The following is a 19,678-nucleotide window of genomic DNA, read 5'->3' as shown; positions in this document are numbered from 1 at the left end:
AGCATCGCTTGGGAAGAACATCCATTGCTCCCTGTTTTTTTCCTCTGTAGACAAAAAGAAAAGAAAAGAAAATTGGGGAAGACCAACTTTCCATGTACGGATCCTCTGGGAGGTGTTTCTTCCGGCAAACAATTGGCACATTGGCACAGATGACTTTGGGCAAGGCCAAAACTCCCGTTGATCGATGCAAACCGAACTCTCAAAGAGACTCGAGCCTCCACGGATCCCTCTCTCGAACCGAGCGGGGCTGTGTGTGGTGTGTACGTGTGTCCCCTGTAAAAGCCCACCAGCTTGCCAGCATCTTCTGCAGAAAAGGATGTCCCTTCCAGGCCCAAATAGGCCCTCGGGGGTTCCCGAATCTGAGCCAAGGTTGCCCAAATTATTTCATTTGAGGATGGAATGGATCCTCTTGAACCCTTGTTCCTCTTCGGGAACAAAACGATGACGTGTCTTGGTGGGTGTGAGGTGCAGCTAATGTTATCTGCTCAACATTTTGAAGTGCCTTTTTTTTTAGCATGGGGTGGGGGGTGGGGGCGAGGGGTTGTTTCTAATGCAGGTCTATGAGGGTGAGAATCCATAGCTAGACGTGGTTGAGAAGCAACAAATCAATGCGACATCTCTAGGCTTCCAAGCAGGGGTGAAATTCAGCAGGTTCTGACTGGAAATTTTAGCGGTGGCGGAAATTTCGAGTAGTTCGGAGAACTGGCAAATACCACCTCTGGCTGGCCCCGCCCCATCTATTCTCTGCCTCCTGAGTCACAGCTGGAAGTGGGGATTTTGCAGTATCCTTCCCCTGGAGTGGGACGGGAATGGGGATTTTGCAGTAACCTTCTCCTGGAATGAGGTGGGAATGGGGATTTTGCAGTATCCTATCCCTGGAGTGGGACGGGAATGGGGATTTTGCAGTATCCTTCCCCTGGAGTGGGATGGGAATGGGGATTTTGCAGTAACCTTCTCCTGGAATGAGGTGGGAATGGGGATTTTGCAGTATCCTTCCCCTGGAGTGGGACAGGAACGGGGATTTTGCAGTAACCTTCCCCTGGAATGGGGTGGGAATGGGGATTTTGCAGTATCCTTCCCCTGGAGTGGGGAGGGAATGGAGATTTCGCAGTATCCTTTCCCTGGAGTGGGGCGGGAATGGGGATTTTGCAGTATCCTTCCCCTGGAATGGGGTTGGAATGGGGATTTTGCAGTATCCTTCCCCTGGAATGGGGTTGGAATGGGGATTTTGCATTATCCTTCCCCTGGAATGCAGTGGGAATGGGGATTTTGCAGTATCCTTCCCCTGCCATGCCCACCAAGCCACGCCCACAGAACCGGCAGTTTAAAAAATGTGAATTTCACCACTGCTTCCAAGGGATGATGCATTGGGATTCTGGGATTCCTGCAGGGCAAAATTGTGGAGATTTTAGGCCCCCTCCAAAAGCATTTGCTTTTCTAGTGTTTGAGGAGGGTGGAGTTGTAGAATAAGCTGTGCTCGGAAATGTATAGGTCTTGAACAAGAGGTTTTCTACCTTGCTTCTCAACAAACCCCGGTTGGGTGTCTGGCTTTTCATGTGCAATGCTTCAGACGCAAGGAGAAACCTTAAGAATTTGCCTCGGGGCCTCCCTGGGACAATTGCTGTGTTCCACCACTTCAGAAGCTCCCTATCCAGAGCCCCTGAGTAGCTGTTTGTAAAAGCTTCAGAAATATTTGTTTTGGGTGTGAGAAGGGATGGAGGCTTAGACATGCATCTCGTCATGAAGACATCTTCCTTCCTTTTTGAGCCTCGATAGCGCAGTGGTTAGAATGCAGTACTTCAGGCTACTTCTGCTGACTGCCGGCTGCCTGCAATTTGGCAGTTCGAATCCCACCAGGCTCCATGTTGACTCAGCCGTCCATCCTTCCGAGGTGGGTAAAATGAGGACCCAGACTGTTGGGGGGCAAGAAGCTGACTCTGTAAACCGCTTAGAGAGGGCTATAAAAAGCACTGTAAAGTGGTATATAAATCTAAGTGCTATTGCTACCTTCCTTCTTTCTTTCTTTTTTCCTTCCTTCCTTCCTTCCTTCCTTCCCTCCTTCCTTCCTTTCTTCCTTCCTCCCTTCCTTCCTTCCCAGTGGCTAGAGTGCAGTATGGCAGTCTACTTCTGCTGACTGCCAGCTGCCTGCAATTTGGCAGTTCAAATCTCACCAGGCTCAAGGTTGACTCAGCCTTCCATCCTTCCAAGGTGGGTAAAATGAGGTCCCAGATTGTTGGGGGCAAATAGGCTGACTCTGTAAACCACTCAGTGAGGGCTGTAAAAGCACTGTGAAGCGGGATATAAATCTAAGTGCTATTGCTATCTTCCTTCTTTCCTTCCCAGTGGTTAGAGTGCAGTAGTGCAGGCTACTTCTGCTGACTGCCATGCTAGCTAAGGAATTCTGGGAGTTGAAGTCCATCCTGACTCAGAAATTCTGGGAGTTGAACTCAATGCTAGCTCAGAAATTCTGGGAGTTGAAATCTATGCTGGTTCAGGAATTCTGGGAGTTGAAGTTCATCCTGGCTTAGAAATTCTGGGAGTTGAAGTTCATCCTGACTTAGAAATTCTGGGAGTTGAAGTTCATCCTGGCTGAGAAATTTGGGGAGTTGAAGTTCATCCTGACTTAGAAATTCTGGGAGTTGAAGTTCATCCTGGCTCAGAAACCTTAGGAGTTGAAGTCCATGCTAGCTCAGGAATTCTGGGAGTTGAAGAAAAGTTGCCCAAGTTGCCCTGGGAAAGACGCCTTGGTGAAGCCAACCAGAAGGGATCTGGAAGTTCTCCTTAGAATGCTAATTTCTTTCCTTGCGGGGGTCCCTCACCCTTCTCAAGTTTTCAAAAGGCCGCTTTAGAGTGAGATGCTTCTGGTGAGGTCTTGAAGAATGGAAAAGAGGTGGGGAAGCTGCAGGGAAGGCGGGGTGGGGAGGGGAAGGAGAGAAGGAACATGAATTCTTTAAAAATAGCTCAAGGGGAAGACTTCAGCAGCTGCTTATCTTCCTGTCTCCTGTAGTTGCTATTCATTAAAACTTCATCCGTCTGCCCCCTGCCGTATCAACCTAGCAGGAGATTGCTAAAGGCAAGCCTTCTCTGACTTCATACCTTTCAAACATCCCGGCCATGCATTAGTGTTTCTGTAAAGTTAGATACAGATTAACAGAGTTGGAAGGGACCTTGCAGGTCATCTAGTCCAACCCCCTGCCCAAGCAGGAGACCCTATACCATTTCTGGACAGATGGCAGTCCAATCTTGTCTTGAAAGCTTCCAGGGATCAAGCTCCCACAACTTCTGAAGGCACCTTCTGCTCCATTGGTTGATTGTTCTCACTTGTCAGAAAATTCCTCCTTATTTCCAGGTCGAATCTCTCCTTGATCAGTTTCCATCCATGATTCCTTATCTGGCCTTCAGGTGCTTTGGAAAATAGCTTGAACCCCCTCCTCTTTGTGGCATCCCCTCAAATATTGGAAGATTGTTATCATGTCTCCCCTGGTCCTCCTCTTCATTAGACTAGCCATGCCCAGTTCCTGCAACCGTTCATTGTATGTTCATCCAGTCCCCTAACCATCCTGGTTGCTCTTCTCTGCACTCTTTCTAGCCGAGGTGGCACAGTGGTTAAGGTGCAGTACTGCAGCCACTTCAGCTGACTGCTAGTTCTGCAGCTCGACAGTTCAAATCTCACCGGCTCAAGGTTGACTCAGCCTTCCATCCTTCCGAGGTGGGTAAAATGAGGACCCGGATTGTTGGGGGCAATTTGCCGACTCTGTAAACCGCTTAGAGAGGGCTGAAAGCCCTATGAAGCGGTATATAAGTCTAACTGCTATTGCTATTGCTATTCTAGAGTCTCAAGATCTTTTTTATAGTGTGGTGACCAAAACTAGATGCAGGATGCAGGATGCAGAAGGCAGCTTCTGTTCCATGGGTTGATTGTTCTCACTGTCAGAAAATTCCTCCTTATTTCCAGGTCGAATCTCTCCTTGTTCACTTTCCATCCATTGTTCCTTGTCTGGCCTTCAGGTAAGGTTGGAAAATAGCTTGACCCCCCTCTTCTTTGTGGCAGTCCCCTAAATATTGGAACACTGCTGTTGGCTCCTCTGTAGGGTGACTGGGAGGGGGGAAAGAAGGGTCCCAACCCACACCCAAAATTCCCTTGGTTGTTTCTTGAAGAAGGAAAGCTGAGTTGGACGATTCTCACTATATAAGGGTTTTTGTTGTTGTTGATTTTTATTTGAGCTAGCTCTTTGCCGGGGAGGGAAATGAGGGTGGGCTGGAAAATTATGCATTCTTCTCCCCACCCCACCCCAAAAATAAATTGTTGATTGATTCAGATGGCTTTTCAGCCCCTACTTTCAGGATTTGTTTAAAAGGAGGGAGGAAATTTGGATCCTGTGGGAAGAAATGTCATTCTGCGTTCAGTTCCAAGTGGGGGGAAAAGACACTGGAAACATGGAGGCTGTTTGGAAAGATGGTTTAATGGTGGACAGGATCACATGGCCTTGGAGGTCCTGGGGGTGGGGGAAGGGAAGAGATGCTGAGAGTCCCTGGATTTTATGCCCTCTCTGGGCTTTGAACTTCCTGGGCCACAGGAAGACTATCCTGATTGGTTGCTGCCAGAGGTCATAGCTACCTTTGTAGGTTGTGTGCTAAGTTGGGTTGAAACTTGGTGGGTGGTGCAATGAAGGGCAATGAAATGGCTCTGCCTGAAGGGGGTAGATCTTTGTTATGTAGAGTAGACTGACAAAGGTGGGGGGGCTATTATGAGTGAGTCTGTTTCCTGCCTAAAAACATGTTTCTCCATTTCTCATCTAGGGAAATACTCTGTTTCCCCCAAAATAAGCCCTCCCCGGATAATAAGCCCTCCCTGAAAACATTGCAACACAGCAGCAGCCAGGAGGTGACCACGTTGGCCACCTCCTGTACCTCAAAAATAATAAGACAGACCCCCCCCTCCCCCAAAAATAAGGCCAAGCGCTTATTTCACGGGTCCAAAGAAAAAAAAAGTTCCTGTCTTATTTTCGGGAAAACACAGGATAATATTCTGCCTTTTTAATAATTCCTAGGATATTTCATTTTCCTACGAGAAAAACCTGCCTATGGGGCTGAGTGTGAACTTCCTACAATACCTAAAAATGTAGATAAAGTGTGAAGGTCGGGCATCCTGGTTTGTGAAGGAGGGAGCCAGATCTGTGTGTGTCTGTGTCTGTGTCTGTGTGTCTGTGTGTGTGTGTCACTGAGTGTGAATGCCCTGCCTTTCGGCACACAGATCCTTGCCCAGAACTCTGAACCCTTCCTGACACTGGAGTGTCACTAATTTGCTGCCAATATCCGGTGGCATGATCTCAGGGTAGCTGGGAGGGGTGTAAATGGGAAGATGGACCTTTATGGATTCATGGTTGCCTTCTCTTGATTAGCAAGAAAGCTTTGCAAGAGGGCTCCGTTTAACGCTACCAATCCGTGTAATTTTAACATAAGCAGATTAATAAATTTCTGCACTTGCATATAATTGGACTATTTTATCAACCTTGGACTATTTTATCAACACTTCCAATTGAAGTCTTCCTCTCTCTTTTTTTTTTTAGGTTCAGGTTCGAGGTTCATTTTATTTATATGCCGCCCTATTCCCAGCGGGACTCAGGGCGGCGCACAAACCCAAAGGAGGGGAAGGGAAACACAAGGACTACAACAAAAAGTACAGGGAATTTAAAACAACCAACAGCCACACGATTCGAGAGGGGAAGGGAAACTCATCGACCCCAGGCCTGCCGACACAGCCAGGTTTTAACGGCTTTTCGGAAGGCCTGGAGAGAGGTGAGGGTCCGAATCTCTGCGGGGAGCTCGTTCCAAAGGGCTGGAGCCGCCACAGAGAAGGCCCTCCCCCGGGTAGTGGCCAGATGGCATTGGCTAGTAGACGGAACCCGGAAGAGGCCTAATCTGTGTGATCTAATGGGTCTTTGGGAGGTAATTGGCAGCAGGCGGTCTCTCAAGTACTGCCCTTTAATGGAGGGCAGACCATAAACAGGCGTGCCACCCTGTCAAGGACCTTGGCGTACTCATCTCTAATGATCTAAGTGCCAGAGTTCACTGTAAAAGCATTGCCCCAAAGGCATTAAGAGTTGTTAACCCTAATCTTGCTTCTTCTCCGGGAATATTGTATTGCAAACTAGGGCATGCAAAACCTTTGCTAGACCAATCCTCGAATACAGCTCATCTGCCTGGAACCTGCACTGCATATCGGACATTAATACAATTGAGCGAGTCCAGAGATATTTCACCAGAAGAGGCCTCCACTCCTCTGCTCGCAACAGAATCCCTTATGCCGCTAGGCTCGAAATCTTGGGCTTGGACAACTTAGAACCACACCACCTTCAGTCTGACCTGAGTGTAATGCGTAAAATTATCTGCTACAATGTCCTACCTGTCAATAACTACTGTATTTTTCGGAGTATAAGAAACATCTTTCCCCCCCCCACCCAAAAAAGAGCGTGGAAATGTTGGTGCATCTTATTCACTAAATGCAGCCATTTTTGGCCCCCCCCAAACCCCGCCCCCGCATCTCATTTTTGAGAAAAACGGGGGGGATGGGTCATTTTTTGCAAAAATAGAGGCCTTTTGGTCTTACCCAGCCCCCAGAAGCAGTCTGCAGGCTTCAGCAGGGCTGGGACAAGGCAAAAATGCCCCCATTTCTGCGAAAAATGAGTAAAAATGGGCCAATTTTTATTTTATTTTATTTATTTATTTTGCAAAAATGAAGGCGTTTTGCCTTTCTGCAGCCCCCAGCAGCACTATGCAAGGCTGGGGGAAGACAAACTGCCTCAATTTTCACAAAAAAAGTTTGTGTGGGGGGGTGTTTTTGTCTTCCCCCAGTCTTGCTGAAGCCTGCAGAGGGCTCCTGGGGGCCGGGGAGGACAAAACCTTTTTCTTACTTTCTTACTTCTTCAAAATCTTGGGGCGTCTTATATACAGTGTGTCTTATAGTCTGAAAAATACAGTACTTCAGCTTCAACAACAACAATACATGAGCACAATAGAGATACAAACTCAAGGTAAACCGTACCAAACTCGATTGCAGAAAATACGACTTCAGCAACAGAGTGGTCAACGCCTGGAATGCACTTCCTGATTCTGTGGCTTCTTCCCCAAACCCCCAAAACTTTAACCTTAGACTGTCTATTGTTGACCTCACCCCAGTCCTTAGAAGTCTGTAAGGGGGCATGCATAAGTGCACCAATGTGCCCACCGTCCCTGTCCTAATGTCCCCATTTATTCCTATCCATTTCATGTATTCATAATCTTGCATTTACTTATATTTATTACCTTATGCACGCTTGACAAACCAAACAAATAAAATAAAATAAATATTTGGGCTGGAGAAATCCCAGCAATGACACTAGAGGGCAGCGAAGAGCTACAAAGGACTCTAACCCTTTCTGCTTCCTTAGCAATGGTGAAGATTGAAAGAAGAGAAGATTTGCAGTTCAGGACTGAACTGTGAAGTCATTGGCGAGCTTGTTGAAGTTGGTTGTTTTCTTGCAGGCATTTCATGACCCAGCTAGGGAACGCCATCAGGGCTAAAAGAGAGTGGGGATTATGGGGGGGGGGGATTTCTCCCAGCACAGGATAACCATCACCGTAAGACAATCGCTTTGAGCTCCAAATGCAGAAGGGGTTCCAGATTCCAGAGTATACCTGAAACCAATCCATAATTTGACTTCAAATTAGTAACTCAGATTAAAATATAAACGTGAAGAAACATTTCAGCATTTCTTTACATCTTGTACTGAGTGGATCACTTAATTTACTAGATTAAAGTGGGGGGGGGTAATATAACCACAGAGGAACAAGGGTAACGAAATGAATTATGGATCTACTAATGCTCTGGCTCAAACCTGTTTTCCATTTTGCTTAGAAAAATATTGCAAAGGTGTTTTAGGGATATGTTCTACCACCTTTTCCCGAAAATAAGACCGGGTCTTGTTTTCTTTCGCCCACCCCCCCCATAAGCACTTGGCTTTATTTTGGGGGAGGTCTTATTATTTTTGAGGTGCAGGAGACCCCTTAATCTCAGCCCACAGCCCGTGGATCAGCTGATCCAGAGATGGCCAGAAGTTCTGTCTCTGTTTCCTGCACACTATTGCCAGCCCTAGCGTCACACTTTTTGCGACCGCCACTAAGAGAAGAGTTGCGGGAGCTAGGATTTGCAGGAGCCGCCTCCGTGAAGCCATTTGCATGCATGGCAGCTGCATGTGGGATGCGTGGAGCATGCTCCCTCCCTTCCTCCCCAGAAAATGGCGGGGACCAGCTGCGCATGTGTTTAAATGTTTTACGGGAGGGCTTATTTTAAGGGAAGGGCTTATTTTAGCGCATGCACTCAAAAGCCCATATGGGCTTATTGTCGGGGAGGGCTTATTTTCGGGAAAACAGGATAGGAGTGCAGATACCTGCACTCATAGGAGTCAGATACCTGCCCTCGTCCAAGTTTTGAAACCCCAAAGTGGGAGAGAAGGAATTAAAACTCATCTGAGCTGAAACTTAATCCTGCGCAATCTTACCCTCCCACACACCCACCTAAGACTTGAGGAGGTGGAGCTGGTGGTAAGATGACCTGTTCCAGATGGATCAGGATGTGACATGACCTGTGACATGACAAGATGCTGCCTCGATGCACTGGAAGCCTCTGTGCTTGCTTTTGAAGGTGTGCAAATACTTTGCAGAGGAGAGGGGCTATATGAGTCTAGCAATGGATTAGTGGGAGATGTGAGCCCACATCACTGAGCTGCAAAGCATGCTGGCTGGGGAATTCTGGGAGCTGAAGTCCACACATCTTAAAGTTTCCAAGTTTGGAAACTACTCATTTAGAGCTAGGAGAAAGACAATAGCAATAGCAGTTAGACTTATATACCGCTTCATAAGGCTTTCAGCCCTCTCTAAGTGGTTTACAGAGTCAGCATATTGCCCCCAACAACAATCCGGGTCCTCATTTTACCCACCTCGGAAGGATGGAAGGCTGAGTCAACCCTGAGCCGGTGAGATTTGAACAGCCGAACTGCAGAACTGCAGTCAGCTGAAGTAGCCCGCAGTGCTGCATTTAACCACTGCGCCACCTCGGCTGACATGAGCTTCACTCGTACGTGCTAAGCCTAGTTAGTAGATACCAGAGGTGATATTCAGCAGGTTCTGACCAGTTCTGGAGAACCAGTAGCGGAAATTTTAAATAGTTCGGAGAACCAGTAAATACCACCTTTGGCTGGCCCCGCCCCCACCTATTCTCTGCCTCCCGAGTCCCAGCTGATCAGGAGGGAATGGGGAGTTTGCAGTATCCTTCCTCTGCCATGCCCACCAAGCCACGGCCATCTTCAAGAAACCTACAGCAGCAAATGTCCACAGTCTGCTGGGTCATTTTCTAGAATCTGCAAAAAACTAAACTAAAAAATAAATTAGCACATAGACTTGTAAATCATGAATATTTGCTATAATTGTGAATGGACAATCTCTGCAGTAGAAATGTGGAGGCTTAATTGACCAGAATAAACTGGTAGTGGGCCATGCTATGTCCACAGAACTGGTAGTAAAAATGTTTGAAACCCACCACTGGCAGATACACCAATTGTCTGCTTTTGACAGCGAGTCCGTAAATTAGTGAAGTAAATGGAGCTAACCCTGCACATTCTCCCCCATCTCCCTCTCTCTCTCTCTCTCTCTCTCTCTCTCTCTCTCTCTCTCTCTCTCTCTCTCTCTCTCTCTCTCTCTCAATTCATAAACATTTTGAATACAGCATATTGTCAGGGTATATCATTTACAAAAGAAAGACAAAGAAAGAACAAAACAAAATATTAACACATATATACTAGAAGCAATAGTAATAATACAGCAGAATAATTTTGGCTCACTTTCCCTTTATATTAACTTATTTGTAATTCCGTTAATTATATTGGCATATTTATAATTATAAACCACCTTCATATTTAATTCATACATAGCAATAATCTTTCTTCATCTAATTTCTACCTCTTATCTCTAACCACTCTTAAAATCTATTCCACATCAAGTAATATTCTGTGTCTGTCTTTTACACTCTCTGTGTCTGTCAATACACTCTCCCCAGTGGTGGGATTCAAACATTTTTACTACTGGTTCTGTGGCCATGGCTTTGTGGGCGTGGTGTGGCTTTGTGAGCGTGGCTTTGTGGGTCTCTCAGGGGAAGGATACTACAAAATCCCCATTCCCTCCCCACCCCACTAACCTGCTTTCCAGCTCCGTTCTCCTGTTCAGGGCAACAAAAGAAGATCAGCTGGGAGGCTGGGAGGCAGCATGGGCATGGCCAGCCTATTTGCCGGTTCTCCGTACTACTCAAAATTTCTACCGCCGGTTCTCCAGAACCAGTCAGAACTGGCTGAATACCACCTCTGACTCTCCCCGTCTCAACCATAGCAAAATCCAAGTCTAACACAATACATTTAGACACTGTAGCCCCTTCTTTTGGTGGAGCATTGTATTATTACCGCCAAAGAAGGTGAAGGAAGAAGATGAAATTGACATTGGACATTCAAGAGAAGATGGTAAACGAATTGACCATTGACCAAAATTGACCAAAATGTGGTGTTTGGAATGATTCGACGCAATGGTGGGATTCAGCCAGTTCGCACCTATTCGGGAGAACCGGTTGGTAACTTTCTAAGCAGTTCGGAGAACCGGTTGTTGGAAGAAATCTCATTTTGTTTTTTTCCACTTTACAGGGCTAATCCTGTAAGGAAGGCAGGAAGGAAACATTCTGGTGGTGTTTCTAGCCTCATCTTTATTGCCCTCCTTACAGAAACTGCCTCTCCGGTTACCCTTATGACATTGTAACAGCTAAGGTGAAGCGCCCATCAACCTGAGTGATGTTGAGTTGGCCACAGCCACCCAGTCACATGACCACCAAGCCCCACCTACCCTGCTGGTCATTAGGGCAGAGAACCGGTTGTTAAATTATTTGAATCCCACCACTGATTCAACGTGTCTAATGTTGGTTTAGTAGTCATGTGAAGTTTAGTCTTACATTGCCGGCTGTTTTCTCACAACACACTGACATGCAAACATTAGCCAACTAGACTTGAGTGTAATCGTTTACTAGTGTGCTGTAAACGTAGCCCAGGTGACTTATTAACGGCTCACTGGATTATGCAAATGCAGAAAATTGGGTTACTTGAGTAAACTTTGGCCGGGCTCCTACAAGTCATTAAATATGGATTAATAAACCACAATTATTACAGTATAAAAAGTGATTATCCCTTTGGTCACATGCTCTGAACAACAGGCAGAGATGATGGTTGAAGGTCCACTACAAATCAAGGACCATGAATGGTAGCTCCAGGCAGGCAATCCTGGCCCATGATTCCATCCATCGGGGCTATACGTCCTTCAGATCTGCTTTCTTCTTTTTTCCAGACCAAACCAATCCAAGTTCTTTCAACTTTCTCTGTAGCAGCTTTTGCCACCATGAATTAACCCACCTTTGAAACACTTCTCTGTCTAAAATCTAGAATAGGGATATATCACTTATTGATTAAAGAAAATGTATATGGCCACCCAACTCATCCAGGGTAACTCTGAGTGACTTACAAAAGATAAAATTTCAGCACAAAATTCAGTAACCTCGCCTGGTGACAATAATCTGGCCAACCACTTGATGGGGTTCATATCACTCTAGGGCTGTCATGCTCAACCTATGGCACACGTGTCACAGGTGGCACACAGAGCCCTTTCTGTGGGCACTCCAGCTGACGCCCCAGCTCAGCTCCACAGCGCATGTGTGCGCCTCTCCCACGGGCAAGCTGATTTTTGGGTCTCTGCCCTGCATGCACGGGAGGGAGCGCATGTAGGAGATGCACGCACATGTGTGGGGGAGAGCACACACATGAGTGGGGGGGACATGGGGTGTGTGGCCCCCTCACACCCTGTTTTGCATCCCAGAAGGCTTCATGGAGGCCCGCTAGACCCAGAACGGGTCACGGGGGCCACGTGTGCATGCATGGGGGGAGCTTGTTGGGCAGTGGTGGGTTGCAGGCATTACACCCTGGTACGGGCATATCGGAGCCTGCCCAGAACACCGGATACCGTTCCGGTATGGTGCTCCGGAGGGTCCGCCCACCTGCCCAAGCTTCTTACCGTGTTTTAAAGCTTTTGGTGCTTCCGAGCACGTGCATGGCACATACAGCCCCTGCGCGACACTCCGCCGAGCAGCTGGAGCTTCACAGAGGCTTGCAGAAGTGTCGTTTGCAGCTACAACACATGCGTACACCACACGCACACATGTGGGCGACGCTGAGCCCGTTCCAACCATACTGGTTGGAACAGGATCCGGAACCCACCACTGGTGTTGGGGGGGCGGTCATGCATGCATGCACAGGGGAAGGGCATGTGGGGGGTGGCACGCATTGCATTATGGGTGTGGGCACATGTGCGTGCATTATCGCATGTGCGTGCTTTTGGCACATGAGGCGAAAAAGGTTAGCCATCCCTGCTCTAGGGTCCCCAGGTCCATTGACAGATCCATGTCTTCAGGGCTTTTCAAAAGACTGTCAAGGTGGAAGCCAATCTGATGTTCCACAGGGAGGGAGCCACCACAGAAAAGGCCCTTCTTCTGCATCCCAACAGACGGACCTCCTTAAGAGGGTGGGTGGGGTAAATGCCACTGGCTAAAGACAGTCCTTCAAATAACCTGGCCATAAGCCATGAGGGACACGGTGGCTCAGTGGCTAAGACGCTGAGCTTGTCGATCAGAAAGGTTGGCAGTTCAGCGGTTCGAATTCCTAGTGCTGCGTAACGGAGTGAGCTCCTGTTACTTAGCAATAGCAATAGCAGTTAGACGTATATACCGCTTCATAGGGCTTTCAGCCCTCTCTAAGCGGTTTACAGAGTCAGCATATTGCCCCCAACAACAATCCGGGTCCTCATTTTACCCACCTCGGAAGGATGGAAGGCCGAGTCAACCCTGAGCCGGTGAGATTTGAACAGCTGAACTGCAGAACTGCAGTGAGCTGAAGTAGCCTGCAGTGCTGCATTTAACCACTGCGCCACCTCGGCTCTTACTTGTCCCAGCTTCTGCCAACCTAGCAGTTTGAAAGCATGTACAAAATGCGAGTAGATAGATAAAAATTCAAATAGGAACCACCTTTGGTGGGAAGGTAAACAGCGTTCCGTGCGCCTTCAGTGTTGAGTCATGCCGGCTACGTGACCACGGAGACGTCTTCGGACAGTGCTGGCTCTTCGGCTTTGAAACGGAGATGAGCACTGCCCCCTAGATTTGGGAAGGACTAGCACATATGTGCGAGGGGACCCTTTACCTTACTTTACCTTTAAGCCACGGAGGGCTTCAAAGATGACAACTAACACCTTGAATTGGACCCAAAAGCGAATCAACAACCAATGCAGCGATCACAAGGGAGGAGAGGCATTGTGCAAATCTACACCTACACAAAACAACGTGGGCGGCCACATTAAGAACCCGTGGAAGATTCCAGGTATTTTTTAAAGGCAGCTCCGTATAAAACATATTGCGACTGTCAAGACAGGAGGTGACTAAGGCATCGGTGACTCTGAGCATGACTTGCTCTGGAGGAATTCTGACAAGAATCAGAATCAGCTGGGCATCTTATTTCTCGCACCTTGGAGATGAAGCTACTTATCAACCTCAAACAGGAGTAACGTTTTGATCAGCAGCAGCAATCTTATGAACTCATAACACATTGCAAAGGTTCACCGACAAATGCGTGCCCGACAAATGCACGCCGACGAAACCGTGGCGACAAAACCGCGACGTCGAAACCGCGCCCACTAAAGCGCGTCGACAAATGGGCGCTGACAAAAGCTTTTTCCCATTGTGTGCCAAAAGAAAGGAGAGTGCGGGGGGGTCATTCACGGGCATGCCCACACCCCTAATTCTATGCCTACATGACCCCTCCTGCTTTTGGCACACGATGGTCCCATTTTTCACCCTTCTCAGGCTCCAGAGGCTTTCTAGAAGCCTGGGGAGGGCAAAAACAGCCTCCCCACCCTGGAGGCCCCCCGGAGGCTTCAGGAGGCTTCCCTAAAGACTCCAGAGGGAGAAAAACAGCCCTACGGGCAAACAGGAAGTCAGTTCCCGAACTTCCGGTTTACACGTTGGGTTGTTTTTCACCTTCCGGAGTCTTCGGGAGGCTTCCCTAAAGCCGCTGGAGGGAGAAAAACGCCCCTACGGGCAAACAGGAAGTCAGTTTCATTTTTATATATGTTACTGCAGGGATGGCCTGCAGTAAATGAAATGTGTATTAGAGAACTCCTGGGGCATTCATTAGCCAAGGCTTAGGAATAGGGTCAGCTAGAGACCAATAGAACAAATTGTAGAATTACTACTGAAATGTTTATTAGAGGATGTTTCTTGTTATCTCACCTTGTCCCGCTTTCTCCTTTTGTGAAAATGGATAAAGCTCACTTAATCCTTTGTTCTTGGTTTTCTTGGCCTTTTGACCAGGAACCCTTTTCCTAGGAGTGCTCCAATAAAAAGCAATCAGAAAACCTGCACCTTGTGTCTGGCGTCCATCATTGGCTTTGGCATCGGGCTCAGACCCGAATTGGGGACATATATACACACATATACATATACTCCATGAAACGCAACCCCCCAACCAATCAGGACACACCTCCACCCAATCAGAACACAGCCAAGCTCCCACCCAATCAGCTCAAACCCCCACTGGCAGTTAAAAGGAAGAAACAGCCGAGATCTCACATTGCTCCTGGAAGCACGAAGCCTGAAGATGATGAATGAGACTTCGTCGAAACGTCGCCAAGACACCTCCAATTTTACGCGGGAGAAAACCCGAATAACCAAAGACCTACATACTAACACCCGCGAAAACCTCAGAAAACACATATACATATACATACATACATACATACATACATACATACATACATAATCTTAAAAAAAAAGAAATTTCAGGTTGCACTGGAATATTCGTCTGCTTCAAAAGGAACTTTCCTTTTAACTGGATGCAAATCTGATGCTTTAAATCTGATGCATCTCAGTTAATCCACAGGACACAACTTCACAACATGTTTGCAAGTTATTTATTTTTTAAAATTGTAATATAACTACCTCTGGCATAGTCGAAAGAGCGACATGGAGGTTTATTGTCTGCACTACACAATGGCAGCATTATTAAGTAGGATATATTTGGATAAAGATAACCATAATTAAGGACTATATGTGTGAACCCCAGCAGTTTAACAAGCTTGGCTTCCTTTCTTTAAGTTTTGCTGTCGTAGAAGTGATCCAGAGATAGTGTGTGGGTTGTAGAAGAAGCCATGGGATCAAGCTATCCTTCTGCTGGTTGGAAGGACACGAATCTCCCTCCAGCCCTGGACTCTTCGCCGTGACTATCTTGGCTGGGAAGGCTGTGTTTTGTAGTCCATGGCATGGAAGATGATGGGGATCACTTTACAGGAAACATGGGGCAGGATGTTCTGTCTGTGCGAGAGAAACAGAAACATCGACTTGATCCTGAATGGGAGGAAGGAGTGAAAAAGACACGAAGGTTGGGAGACTTTCACTGCCTTGGATAAAAACAACAGAATAAGGGAATAACAAGAGTTGAAAGGGACCTTGGAGGACTTCTAGTCCAACCCCCTGCTCAAGCAGGAAACCCATTTCAGACAAATGGTTATCCAATCTCTTCTTAAAAACCTCCGGTGAGGATCACCCACAACTTCTGAAGGCAAGTTGTTCCACTGATTAATTGTTCTAACTGTCAGGAAATTACTCCTTAATTCCAGGTTGCTTCTCTCCTTGATTAGTTTCCACCCATTGCTTCTTGTTCTGCCCTCAGGTGCTTTGGGGAATAGTTTGACCCCCTCTTCTTTGTGGCAGCCCCTGAGATACTGGAAGACTGCCATGATGTCACCCCCCCCCCCGTTCTTCTTTGCATTAAGCTAGACATACCCAATTCTTGTAATGGTTATTCATATGTTTTAGCTTTCAGTCCTCTAAAGAAGGAAGGAAGGAAGGAAGGAAGGAGTAAGGAGGGGAGGGAGGAAAAGAAAAAAGAAAGGAAGGAAGGAAGGAAGGAGGGAGGGAGGGAGGAATGGAGGGGGAGGAGAAGGAAGGAAGGAAGGAAGGAAGGAAGGAAGGAAGGAAGGAAGGAAGGAAGAAAGAAAGAAAGAAAGAAAGAAAGAAAGAAAGAAAGAAAGAGGGGATGGGGAGGGAGGAAAGAAAGAAAAAACGAAGGAAGGAGGGGGAGGAGGGAACAAGAAAAGAAAAAAGAAAGAAAGAAAGAAAGAAAGAAAGAGGGAGGGAGGAGGGACGGGGAAGGAGGAAAAGAAAGTAATAAGGAAGGAAGGAAGGAAGGAAGGAAGGAAGGAAGGAAGGAAGGAAGGAAGGAAGGAAGGGGGGAGGGAGGAATGAAAAAAGGAAAAAAGAAAGAGGGAGGGGAAAGGAGGAAAAGAAAGAAGGAAGGAAGGAAGGAGTGGGGAGGGGGAAATGAGGAAAAGAAAAAAGAAAGAGGGAGGAAGGGAGGAGGGAGGGGGAAGGAGGAAAAGAAAGAAAGAAATAGAAGGAAGAAAAGAAGGAAGGAAACCAGATGAAGGGAAAGGAGGGAGGAGGAGGGAGGGAGGGAGGAAAGGAGGGAGGGAGGGGGGGAAGGAAGGAAGGAAGGAAGGAAGGAAGGAAGGAAGGAAGGAAGGAAGGATTCTGTCAAGAGGGAACAGCTGTGCCATAACCATCTCAGGACAACTATAATTCTAACTAGACATCCTGCCTTTTCCAGAAATATTTTGAGTATTCAGCACCTGGTCCTGCACTAACTCTTGCAAAGTGCTTTCCCGGGAGTGTCATGGGAAAGCTATGGGGCCACCGATTCCTCAGCCGAGAAGGAAGGAACCTCCTATCACCAGAGAAACAGTCACAGCCAATCTGAAGACTCAACTCAGATGCTTCTGAAGTGTCATTAGGAAAGAATCTGGTTGGTTTGGACTGGTGATGGAGACAGATAGTCATTATATAAAGGAAAACAAGACAGCAGAGATAGCAACCCTCCAGTTTTCATTTCCAGAAGCTGATATCCTCCTCGTGAAGGGCATTCCACCTTTGTAGCAACTAGTTTGGAGGCTCAGCTGTTCTTGGGGTTGTGGAGGAAGGAAGAGGAGGGAAGATTTCCAGACAGACGGGTGTTCGGGAATTCCACAACTTTGTTCCCAATCAGCAACAGAAGAGACCACCGTACCTGACTGCTAAACCTTTTCCTGGATTTGTCATCTTTCTTCCGTTTCAAGGATTTGGGGTTTTGCTGGTGAGTACCTGGATGGAGGTACACGGTGGCTCAGTGGCTAAGGCGCTGAGCTCGTCGATTAGAAAGGCCGGCAGTTCTGCGGTTCGAATCCCTAGCGCCGCGCAACAGAGTGAGCTCCCGTGACTCGTCCCAGCTTCTGCCAACCTAGCAGTTCGAAATCATATAAAAACGCAAGTAGGAAAATAGGGACCACCTTTGGCGGGAAGGTAACGGCGTTCCGTGCGCCTTTGGCGTTTAGTCACGCCGATCACATGACCACAGAGATGTCTTTGGACAGCGCTGGCTCTTCGGCTTTGAAGTGGAGATGAACACCGCCCCCTAGAGTTGGGAACGACCAGCACGTATGTGGGAGAGGAAGCTGTACCTTTACTCCCCTGACCTGTTAATTGTGTATAACATTTTTAAACAATGATGTAGGTTTTTGAAAATTAAGAAATTAAAGTCATAGGAGGGAAGTCTTAGAACAGAGGACCTAGAGTAAAGTCATTGAATAGAAGAGAGTAAAGTTGTTGACTGGCCATAGAGATTCGGAGGCCTTGATTGCTCACTTTACTGGTTTCTAGCTGATGGACTGAAGTTCCAGGATGTCTGCATTTCTAGCAAAAAAAAAAACTTGTCATGTGGGCCAGTTTTCCTTGTCCTTCCTGGACCAGGAAAGGATTTGAGATTGCCCGTGACCCGTCAAAACCGCACTCGACTAAGCCGCGCCCGATTAAACCGCGTCGCTGACGTCATCAACAGGGCGACAACAGCCAGCGCGGAGAAAGAAGGGCGCTTTAAATAGCGCTTTGAAAGCAAGCCGATTCAATTTAAGGTAAAGGTTAGGTTTAGGGTTAGCTTTAGGGTTAGCTTTAGGGTTAGGTTAAGGGTTAGGGTTAGGGTTAGGGTTAGGTTAAGGGTTAGGGTTAGGGTTAGGGTTAGGGTTAGGGTTAGGGTTAGGGTTAGGGTTAGGGTTAGGGTTAGGGTTAGGGTTAGGGTTAGGGTTAGGATTAGGTTTAGGGTTAGGTTAAGGGTTAGGTTAAGGGTTAGGTTTAGGGTTAGGTTTAGGGTTAGGTTTAGGGTTAGGTTTAGGATTAGGTTTAGGGGGGTTAGGTTTAGGTTTAGGGGTTAATTTTAGGTTTAGCGTTTACAGCGTGCTTCTGTCTCCGTGCTGTTGTCGCCCTGTTGATGACGTCAGCTACGCGGTTTCGTCGAGCGCCCTTTAGTCGAACGCGGTTTTGTGGTGGAACCGAGATTGCCCACTAGTCCTCCGTGCAGCTGCTCATCAGGAAGAGACTGCAAGACAGATTTTTCCACTGGGTTTAGCGTTCTGGGAGATAATAACTATCTTGCTCAACCCACAAGGAACTAAATATTATAATTGAAGGAGAATAACACTTAAATCTTGCTAGATGTTATAAAAGAGAAGCAAGACTGACCCAGAACTGAAAATGGATGTTAAAATGACAGATTACAAGAATGTAATGGAAGAAGATGCTGCACAGGGTGTACAAAAAAATGGATACATAATTAAAATAGATGTATAAATAACAAAGAAAGCAACCTCAATATTTTTTTCTATATTGGATTTTCAGAAGAGGCTTGCTAAAACTTTGAAGAATTTGGTAACAGGGGACAAAGAAAAAAATGGAGGAAAAAAATCAAATTCTCTAGGACATTATTTGAAAGGACTAATGGTCAAGATCGTTAAAAGTGAATGTAAATAATATAAAATTGGTTTATTTGATCAAGGTTAAATTAGATATGTTCTTAACCCATAATGGACTTCTGCTAATTAGGACCAAACAAGGAGATATTAAGACTTTGTTTATAGATATAGAAAGAAGAGATCACTTGTTTTAATTTAAGAGGAGGAGATGTTAATTGTTTATAGTTGTTGTGATGAAGGAGGAAATGATTTCTTTCTATATTTCTTTTTCCTTACTGAATTCTTAATTTCTTTTCTGTTGTTGTTCTGTTTTTTCTAACTCCGCTTCCTACTTTTACTATTTATTCTTTTTTTTAGTTTGCATTAGCTTTTTTAGCTTTTTAATTTTTTATCAGACTACCATAAAACTGGCTTCTCTTACTATCTATCTATCAATCATCTAACTATTTCGGCTAAGTATTGCAGAAAAAAAAGAGGGAGAAGATGAGAGAAATAGGAAGAGACAAAGACAATGGGAGGAAAGCAGGAAGACATAATTGTCTAGATCAGTGCTTCATAACCTTGCCCATTTTAAAATGTGTAGACTTCAACTCCCAGAATTCCCCAGTCAGCTTGAATGGACTTCAACTCCCAGAATTCTCCAGTCAGCTTGAGTGGACTTCAACTCTCAGAATTCCCCAATCAGCTTGTCTGCACTTCAACTCACAGAATTCCCCAGTCAGCTTGAATGGACTTC

This window comes from Thamnophis elegans, chromosome 13, assembly GCF_009769535.1.
Source record: "Thamnophis elegans isolate rThaEle1 chromosome 13, rThaEle1.pri, whole genome shotgun sequence".
Lineage (NCBI taxonomy): Eukaryota > Metazoa > Chordata > Lepidosauria > Squamata > Colubridae > Thamnophis > Thamnophis elegans.
The sequence above is the reverse complement of the archived record's forward strand: the minus strand, read 5'-3'. Positions refer to the sequence as shown.